The 11,464-nt window shown below is 37.0% G+C and overlaps 1 protein-coding gene across 4 annotated transcripts in view; it reads right to left on the reverse strand.

The window, feature by feature from the left end:
• Positions 1-5,401, reverse strand: part of LOC128694345 (uncharacterized) — a 396,715-nt gene extending 391,314 nt beyond the window's left edge. For 2 of the 4 annotated variants that reach the window (XM_053784453.2, XM_053784451.2), the window contains exon 1: positions 5,298-5,401. The gene's annotated coding sequence lies outside the window, so the exon portion shown is untranslated. Of the gene's footprint in view, positions 1-5,193; positions 5,213-5,297 lie in introns of those variants that run through there. The other 2 variants (XM_053784452.2, XM_070093644.1) reach the window with 2 other exon arrangements.
• Between the last annotated feature and the right edge of the window lie 6,063 nt (positions 5,402-11,464).

The raw sequence follows: 11,464 nt of genomic DNA on the forward strand, positions 1-11,464 counted from the left end.
AAAAAAGAAAGTTTCTCTTTTTAAATTTAGTAATTTATACAGGAGAAGGGGTTACTAGCCCCTTGCTCCCGGCATTTTAGTCGCCTCTTACAACATGCATGGTTTACGGAGAAAGAATTCTGTTCCACTTCCCCATGGAGATAAGAGAAAATAAACAAGAACTAGAAAGAAAATAGAAGAAAACCCAGAGGGGTGTGTATATATATGCTTGTACATGTATGTGTAGTGTGACCTAAGTGTAAGTAGAAGTAGCAAGACGTACCTGAAATCTTGCACGTTTATGAGACAGAAAAAAGAACACCAGCAATCCTACCATCAAGTAAAACAATTACAGGTTTTCGTTTTACACTCACTTGGCAGGATGGTAGTACCTAAATGGGCGGTTGCTGTCTACCAACCTACTACCTAGAATAATAATAATAATAATAATAATAATAATAATAATAACAATAATAATAATGTAATAATAATAATAATAAATATGGCACATGACCATTTCCAAAACAAAGAAACTAGTTCCAATCCAGTAAAACTCAATAAAGGAGGTTTGCTATGTTTAATTAAAATATCATATGGAATATACATACATTCAATCTGCATATCCCCCAATATACTCATCAGTTTAAGGCTCATTTTTGCCTGTTTGTTTTTATAGGCTTATGTTATGCAGCATTAAAGATCTCACAACATGGGGGCATTCATTTTTATTACAATTTCTCTACAAATGTTACTTAGGTAGGTTAGGTTTGGTTAGTTAGATCATTGTAGCCTATCCACAGATTAGTATGTTAATTATTAAACTTGTCTGCATAAATAAGATTCCAATATATATATATATATATATATATATATATATATATATATATATATATATATATATATATATATATATATATATATAGGATGGGGTCCACCTCTGGTGTAAATTGTGGGACCCATTGCCTCGGAGAAGTGCATAAAAAGACTTCAAGGAAGAATATGTGGATTTCTTCCTGAAGCCGTTTGAATATTCCACTTCCCCTACCACCCCATCTTTTAGTATATTTTTTTTTTTACCAATAGGAATATTTTATTGCATAATATGGTACAGAAGATTTAAGAGATACATTGTTGATATAAAGGTGGCATATACGGTACATGTTGTTACGTGTGTATCACCGATTATAAGGCGAAAATCTCATCCAGCTCCTCAGAGCTGGGGCGTGTATATACATATATATATATATATATATATATATATATATATATATATATATATATATATATATATATATATATATATATATATATATATATATATATATATATATATATATATATATATATATATATATATATATATATATATATATATATATATATATATATATATATATATATATATATATATATATATATATATATATATATATATAAACTGTATGTTGCTACCAACAGTAACAAAACCTACAAGAGTTACAGAGACTAGTGTTTCCCTACTTGACCACATCTGGACCAACACCATATCCCCTTTAAAATCAGGCATAATTACAGATAATACCACAGACCACTACCCTACTTTTCTCATAACAACTCTTGGTAAATTACCCCAAGACACCTTCAGACTTCACAATGAGGCAGCCATTAATAACTTCACAACAGCAGTAGCAAACATTGACTGGCACACTGAGCTAGAAATCTATACAGATATTGACGAATGTATTAATAATTTTCTAAAAAAGACCCAATACCTCTATAACAAGCACTGCCCTAAAAAAACTAAACAGATGACAGCTAAGAGACTGAACAGTCCCTGGTTAACACCCAGCATTCTCAAATCCATAAATACAAAACACCAATATGAAAAACAGTACAGAATGGGTCACATAACCAGAGACCAAACAAAACGTTACTCGTCAATCCTAACCAGCCTGATAAGAAGGGCAAAAAAATTGTATTATGAGAACAGATTATCCAACTTACGAGGTGATATAAAAAAGACCTGGAAAACCCTATCAGAAATTCTAAGAACAAAAAAGATATCACGAAATAGCGAAATAAAATTAGCAAAATCAGATGAACCCCAACTCCCACCAACAGAAACAGCAAACAGACTCAATGACTTCTTCTCCACTATAGGACAAAACCTTGCCAATAAAATCCCAAGCTCAGATACCCCACCAAATGACTACCTCACTGGCAACTACCCGAACACACTGTTCCTAGCTCCGACTAACCCATACGAAGTCTCCCTTATAATCAACACGCTAAAAAACAAGGCAGGAGATTTAAATACCTTACCACTCTTTATATACAAAAAAGTGTCACAAGTGCTATCACCAATCATTGCAACACTCTTTAACAAATCCATTGAATCCTCCACCTTCCCTACAGTACTCAAAATAGCAAGGGTCACCCCGATCCACAAAGGAGGAGACCAAACAGAGTTGAATAACTATAGGCCAATATCCAACTTACACCCTCTCTCAAAAATCTTCGAAAAATTAATTCATAAACGAATCTACTCCTACCTTATCTCCCAAAACATACTCAACCCCTGCCAATTTGGATTCAGGCCAAATAAAAATACTAATGATGCTATTATACACATGCTAGAACATATATACACTGCAATAGAGAAAAAAGAAGTCCCACTGGGGATCTTCATTGACTTACGTAAAGCTTTTGATACAGTTAACCATGACTTGCTCCACGTAAAATTGTCACACTATGGTATAAGAGGGCACTCCCTCAACTACCTCAAGTCATACCTCAGCAACAGAAGCCAATATGTGTATGCAAATGGGGCAAACTCTTCTGCACAACCAATTACAGTTGGTGTCCCACAGGGAAGTGTCCTTGGCCCTCTTCTCTTTCTCCTATACATAAATGACCTACCAAATGCTTCGCAATTACTCAAACCCACACTATTTGCAGATGACACTACATACGTCTTCTCCCACCCGAGCCCAGTCACGCTAGCCAATACTGTAAATACCGAATTACAGAAAATATCTACCTGGATGAGGACTAACAAACTTACACTAAACATTGACAAAACCTACTTCATTCAGTTTGGTAACAGAGCTACAGATGTCCCTCTTAACATAATGATAAACGGATCACCTATCACAAAGCTAACAGAGGGAAAATTCTTAGGAATCCACCTTGATAATAGACTCAAATTTCATACACATATACAACAAATTTCTAAGAAAATTTCCAAGACTGTAGGCATACTATCGAAGATACGGTACTATGCTCCACAGTCAGCCCTCCTGGCCCTATATCACTCTCTTATTTACCCCTATCTCACCTATGGAATTTGTGCATGGGGCTCAACAACAAGTAACCATCTCAGACCACTAATTACCCAACAAAAGGCTGCAGTTAGAATGATAACAAATTCTCACTATAGGCAGCACACTCCACCAATATTCAATACACTAAACCTATTCACCATACAAAACATTCATACTTATTACTGCACCTATTACATACATAGAACACTTAACTCTGATATTAACCCTCCCCTCAAACATCTCCTTGCCAACCTCAACAGAACACATGACCATAACACAAGGCACAGATCACTCTTTGATGTTCCTCGTGTCCATCTCACACTATGCAAAAACTCAATGCACATAAAAGGCCCTAAAATCTGGAACTCATTACCTGTAAATATAAAAGAAACACTACCTGTTTATAAATTCAAGTCTCTTCTCAAAGATCACTTACTCACCCAAAACCAAATAAATACTGAATAACTGAACCTTATAAATTGTATATCTTAAATGTTTCTCACAATTATATCACATAAATGTTAAACCTAAAACCCAATCTAACTTTATTATTTTTTAAATACACTACCTAACAGAATACTCCATTCTACTGAATGTACAACAATGCATACAACCATATGACCTGTCTTTGTAATACTCACTTGTGCTTTATAGTAATCTGTATACATTAAAGTTTTATCACTGATGTCATCATTGCTTAGTTCATCTTAAGTTAATTTTAAGCCAGCCCCTATGCATAGTAATGCTATGCTCTTATCTGTATTTTTTGTACCTCTGTATGTGTGCTCAAATTTTTAAATAAATAAATAAATAAATAAATATATATACTGTGTAAGTCATAATGCAACATACTCATTATGCCACTAGACTACGTCACATACATACATGTACTTACAACATCATAAGGAAACCATAGTTCTTACGAAAATTTTTCTTTATTTCTCTACTGTAGGTTAAGTTTTTGGTACTGTCTCTGATAAGCATGTAAGCATTGTCAATGAAATGAATGAATGAATGACACAAACAGACACACACACAGACAGTCTCAGTCTCTCTCTTTCTCTCTCTCACATACCCCCCCCCCCACAATTCCTTGGGAAAGCCAAAGAAATTCTCACAGAAGTTACTGAAGATGAAGATGTTCACAGATACTGCAGTTATTTGTAACTGCTGCAAATATTTTCAGTTGCTTCAGATATCAGTATGTAGCTTAGTTATCTACAGACGTTGTGAATCACTGCAAGGCCTGCAGTTGCTGTGTGTGTGAAGCAACACCCATTGCTACTTTAGGTATGAGGCATCTGTTAGAGCACTTTATCATGTTTGTTCTTATGTTTGAGAATTACCTGCCTAGTATGGGTTAACTCATACTAACTAGTAAGCTTTCTACAGTGCTCTTTTCTTATGCTTATGTCATTCTCTCATTCCATCCAATAAATATAAATCATTTTTTTAAAGCAATATCTAACTTATCCGGAACATAGCAAACTACTCCAACTCAAAATTTTCACAGATCCGACGGTCCTAAATTCCGGAAGCTACAAAGTTAATAATAATGGGAAGTACAGTGCCTGTACTCTGAAGGAGGGGTGTTAATGTTGCAGTTTTATAACTGTAGTGTGAGCGTACCTCTGGCAAGACAGTGATGGAGTGAATGATGATGAAAGTTTTTCTTTTTCGGGTCACCCTGCCTTGGTGGGAAACGGCTGATGTGTTAATAAAAATAAAACAAATTTAATATAGCCAGAGAATATAGTTCTCCCCCAACTATGTATCGATATGTTACTAAGCATGATAATTATACTTAAGTGTACCTGTACTAAAATAAACTCACTAAACACACTATAATATGGTAACTAAGGATCCCTCGACACGTGTGTGACATTTTGGCTAAAATTTGAATGGTTTTTACCCTTTTCAACAGAGGTCTTTAATCGCCACTCCTGTCTCACCTGGCCGAGATAATCAGTAAAAGTGACAAAAGGTTAATGAAACAGTGTAAAATAAGTGACTTACAGCAAGGGGTGAGGAGAGAGTGGCTGGTATAGATCAGCTGTTACAGTAAACACCAACACATCATTGTTTGCTACTCTTATAAGGGGTCACATCACTACGCTCCCTCTCATCACTATTATGTTGTTACGTTGTAATTATTATTATCACAATATGTAAGTCAGTAAATAAATTTATTTAGGTGCAGGTACGCATAAGTATAATTGTCGTACCTAGTCACATGTGTGTGAATTACCTAGGATAATCCCCCATTAATGTAACTCAAAGTGAGGTACAAATAATGTAACTCAGTAAGTTATTTCCAATGGAGTCCTTATTTCTATTTGTGGTAGGCACAAAAAGAAATCCGTTAATTATGCAATATTATTATTATTATTATTATTATTATTATTATTATTATTATTATTATTATTATTATTATTATTATTATTATTATTATATACACCGCGAGGTGTATCTCTCTCAGTGGACTCTAAGTTTAATCTCCAGTCAAATTGGTGAGTGATATTCAGATATATTTTCCTTCTGTTATGTAATTGTTCATATATATATATATATATATATATATATATATATATATATATATATATATATATATATATATATATATATATATATATATATATATCTATATATATATAATAATTTATTAGCAGCTACGGTGAAAAGCTCTGTTCCACAAGGCACAGTACTCGCTCCCATCTTGTTCCTCATCCTTATATCCGACATAGACAAGGATGTCAGCCACAGCACCGTGTCTTCCTTTGCAGATGACACCCGAATCTGCATGACAGTGTCTTCCATTGCAGACACTGCAAAGCTCCAGGCAGACATCAACCAAATCTTTCAGTGGGCTGCAGAAAACAATATGAAGTTCAACGATGAGAAATTTCAATTACTCAGATATGGTAAACATGAGGAAATTAAATCTTCATCAGAGTACAAAACAAATTCTGGCCACAAAATAGAGCGAAACACCAACGTCAAAGACCTGGGAGTGATCATGTCGGAGGATCTCACCTTCAAGGACCATAACATTGTATCAATCGCATCTGCTAGAAAAATGACAGGATGGATAATGAGAACCTTCAAAACTAGGGAGGCCAAGCCCATGATGACACTCTTCAGGTCACTTGTTCTATCTAGGCTGGAATATTGCTGCACACTAACAGCACCTTTCAAGGCAGGTGAAATTGCCGACCTAGAAAATGTACAGAGAACTTTCACGGCGCGCATAACGGAGATAAAACACCTCAATTATTGGGAGCGCTTGAGGTTCCTAAACCTGTATTCCCTGGAACGCAGGAGGGAGAGATACATGATTATATACACCTGGAAAATCCTAGAGGGACTAGTACCGAACTTGCACACGAAAATCACTCATTACGAAAGCAAAAGACTTGGCAGACGATGCACCATCCCCCCAATGAAAAGCAGGGGTGTCACTAGCACGTTAAGAGACCATACAATAAGTGTCAGGGGCCCGAGACTGTTCAACTGCCTCCCAGCACACATAAGGGGGATTACCAACAGACCCCTGGCAGTCTTCAAGCTGGCACTGGACAAGCACCTAAAGTCAGTTCCGGATCAGCCGGGCTGTGGCTCGTATGTTGGTTTGCGTGCAGCCAGCAGCAACAGCCTGGTTGATCAGGCTCTGATCCACCAGGAGGCCTGGTCTCAGACCGGGCCGCGGGGGCGTTGACCCCCCGGAACTCTCTCCAGGTAAACTCTCTCCAGGTACAGTCCACAAATTTATATATTTACCAGCATTCTTGGTGTATGTATATTTCATTTATAATTAATAGGTCCAGAGCAACTTGTGGATATGACAGTGATAGGTATCGAAGGGGGACATTTTTTGTGACCTAAGTGTCCCAAATTCCTACTTGTCGATGTAACTCTGATAAATAATAATTATCTTTGTTATCATTTACTGTTATGTATATAATGATACATCCAAGTAAATGTAATTTTCCACAAAATTGACAACAAGATATTCTGGACATTGTTTGTGAGCAATTTTATAAACATGATTTAGCTTCAGTTGTTTTATTCTGTCTTCAACATTCAACATATCCAACTGCTGTAATTCATCCTGGCCTACATGTTCTCTTGGTCCCAGCCCCAGGATGAATCTTACGATTTTGTTCTGGGTGATTTGCAGTCTATCTTTCAGTTTATGTGTCAAGGCAGAGTACCATGAAGAGCAAGCGTAATCCATATGGCATTGTATAAGGGCTAGACATAGGGTCCTGCGAGCCTCAGTAGGTAGACACTGTGCTTGTCTATACAGGAACTTCAGTCTGGCATTCGCTTTCTTTACTACACTGTTCCCTATCAATTCTCCTGACATGCATGGGTCAAAGGGGATTCCCAGATATTTTACTAATGAAACCAAAGTGATGGGCTCCCCATTACACTGGACATTAAAATTATTTACCCTTCTCAGTTTATGTTTCGTGCCAAAGAGAATGGCTTCAGTTTTCCCTAGGTGTAATGATAGTTTGTTGTCTACTAACCATTTGCTGCAGGACTCCAGTTCCAGTGTTAAAACATTAGCAATATCTTGTGGGTCTTTACCTGACACTAACAGAGCACTGTCATTTGCATACAGTAGGAGTTTGCACTTGACACTGATAGTCATATCATTGACATAACATAAGAATAATAAGGGACCCAGAATACTACCTTGGGGAACTCCACATGTTATCGGCAGGGGTTCTGATTCTGTTTTGTTGATTTTGACTATTTGTCTCCAGTTGCTAAGGTAGGACTTAAACCAGTCTACAGAACCTATACCGATAGCTTGAAGTTTCTTACATAATATATTGTGGTTGACAGTATCGAAGGCCTTTTGCAGGTCTAAGGCTACCATACCTATGAGGTTCCCCTTTGACATTTCAGTTCTCAGGTAATCCATCAGATTAATTAGGGAGGTGTCGGTTGAGTAGGATCTTCTAAAGCCCGAGTGATAGCTATGGAGAATGTTGTTGTCATTAAGGTACTTAACTACTTAAGAGTACACCGCCCTCTCTAGAATTTTAGGTATTATACTGAGTATACTAACAGGCCTATAGTTGCTGACATCAGCAACTATAGGCCAGAATAACTCTGGCCTCCTTGAACCCCTCCGGTACGTTATTAGTGGTGATTGATAGATTTATTATGTGAGCAACAGGGATTGACAGTTCAGAAGCACCATCTTTTAGGAACTTAGACGGGATGTTATCAGGGCCTGTGCTCTTAGTTGGGTTTAACCTGCTTAGTTCTTTTTGAATAAAGTCATGAGATACACTTACTAGTTGACAACTGTTTGGGGTTACTCCTTTATTGGTATAGTATGTTTGAAACTTATCAGAGTCTGTGTTAAAGGTAATTGATGCAGCTGGTAGTTTACTTACTAGTGTTGATGCAACAGATGTGTAGTAGGAATTAAAGCAATTTGCCACCTTAGATGTTTCGTGGCATACCTCATTATCGATAGTGAGTACTATGTTAGACCTATCTACTGGCTTGTGGCTATACCCCAACTGTTTTAGTTGTTGCCAGAGCTTTCTGGGGTTATGCTTATACTCTTCAATTTTTGAGCAATAGTGCTTTGCCTTTGCTCCTTTTATAAGTCTCTGTACTCTGTTCCTCACCCTTTGGAATTCATTTAGTGCTGCAATATCCTGTCTGTTTTCTTTAAATCTTTTTAGCAGCTGGTCTCTGAATTTCATATTATCTAATATCTCAGTAGTCATCCAGGGTTCAGTTCTTCGTTTAATCCTAACCTCTTTAACTGGTGCAATATTATCAAGGATGGTAGTGAACATTGTTTTGAATTTTTCCCAGGTATCGTTTACGTCCGTGCAACTTGTTATCTCTGTCCAGTCACAATTGTGTAGCCTATTTACCAGTGTTTCTTTACTGTAGTTTCTAGTTGACCTCATTTTTATTGTCCTGTGTAGGCCTATCCTATCCCTAGTGATATTCCTGGTGCAGTAAATGATGAAATGACCACTAAGACCTGTGGTAATGACGCCTGACTGACTAATGTTCTCAGCGCGGTTACAAAGTATGTGGTCAATTAGGGTGGCTGACAACTGTGTGAACTTTACCAGTACTTTCCCTGTTCTTTCAAGAACTGAACTTTACCAATACTCACCCTGTTCAGCAGTACTCACCCTGTTCACCGGTACTCATCCTGTTCACCAGTTCTCACCGTGTTCACCAGTACTCACCGTGTTCACCAGTACTCACACCCTGTTCACCAGTACTCGAGGCCCTATTCACCAGTATTCACCCTGTTCACCAGTACTCATCCTGTTCACCAGTACTCACCCTCTTCACCAATACTCACTCACCCATTACACCAGTACTCACCTTCTTCATCTACACATGAAAATGACTCCCTATGAAAGCAAAAGACTCGGCAGGAGATGCAACATTCCCCCGATGAAAAGCAGGGGCGCCACGAGTACACTGAGAGACAACATAAGAAGTGTCCGGGGCCCAAGACTGTTCAGTTGCCTCCCAGCATAAGGGGGATTACCAATATACCCCTGGCTGTATTCAAGAAGGCACAGGACAGGCGCCTAAAGTCAGTTCCTGACCAACCGGGCTGTGGTTCGTACGTCAGCTTGCGTGCAGCCAGCAGTAACAGCCTGGATGATCAGACCCTGATCCACCACGAGGTCTGGTCTCAGAACGAACCGCGGGGCGTTGACCCCCGAAAACCTCTCCAGGTAATATATATATATATATATATATATATATATATATATATATATATATATATATATATATATATATATATATATATATACGCAATTAGAGGTTGAGAAACATGGAGTTATTAATGTTTCTCTTCCTTTAGATAACTTTTGTTGTGTCAATGATAAAAGCTGCCGAAATCTTAAATATTTTATTAAACAGTAACCATCTGGAATTCCCGTCAAGGGACCCCTCATCCCATGACGTCTCCCAAAACATATATGTTTATCCAATTAAATATGTAGGCATATTCAGTTATATATAGACTTATCCACTGACATGTGTAGGCCTATCCAATTGAAGAGATAAATCTGACGTGAGTATTGCCAGCCAATGATAACCTCATCCCGTTGTGTGAATTGTTATACTATACACATTTTTTTTATAAATTATATAAGATGAATAATTTAACACATTAACACGTGATATATATCCATTATTATACAATGCTTGCTTAGTGTGTAGATATACGCATACACATGCATACCAACAACATTATACGTATATACATATATGTATATATATATATATATATATATATATATATATATATATATATATATATATATATATATATATATATATATATATATATATATATATATATATATATATGATGAGATTAAGACACATGTGCAACATCTGGGTATCTTTATTGTAGACGTTTCGCCATCCAGTGGCTTTATCAATACAAATTCTAGGACATAACTTGAAGACAGTAGAACTATGTACAGAAGATGAGGTAATCAGTCCCTCAACCTAGGAGTAGGTGCAAAGAGCACCATAGTCTTTGCACCTACTCCTAGGTTGAGGGACTGATTACCTCATCTTCTGTACATAGTTCTACTGTCTTCAAGTTATGTCCTAGAATTTGTATTGATAAAGCCACTGGATGGCGAAACGTCTACAATAAAGATACCCAGATGTTGCACATGTGTCTTAATCTCATCATATATATATATATATATATATATATATATATATATATATATATATATATATATATATATATATATATATATATATATATATATATATATATATATATATATATATATGCCATGGGAAAGGGCGGGTGGTAGCGACTGGCTCTTGATCCAAGGAGTCGGATCTACCCCTCCCTTCCTTGAATGTAACCTGTATGACCCCCCACGGCTTTAGCGCTTCTCTATGAATATAATTATTATAATAAGCAACTAGCTTGTGGGGGGGGTTAGTTGTGGTGGTGTTTGTGGATGGTAGTGGTGATGGTGGTACTTGTGGTGGTGATGCATGGTGGTGGTGGAAATGGTAATTATGGTGATGATTGGTAGTTGTGGTGGTGGTGGTTGCTGTGAGGATGGTGTTGGTGGGTGGTTTTGGGTGTTGTAGTAGTTGGTGTGTTGCTTCTTGTGTTGGTGGTGGTTGACGGAGGG

This window comes from Cherax quadricarinatus, chromosome 43, assembly GCF_038502225.1.
Source record: "Cherax quadricarinatus isolate ZL_2023a chromosome 43, ASM3850222v1, whole genome shotgun sequence".
Taxonomy (NCBI): Eukaryota; Metazoa; Arthropoda; class Malacostraca; order Decapoda; family Parastacidae; genus Cherax; species Cherax quadricarinatus.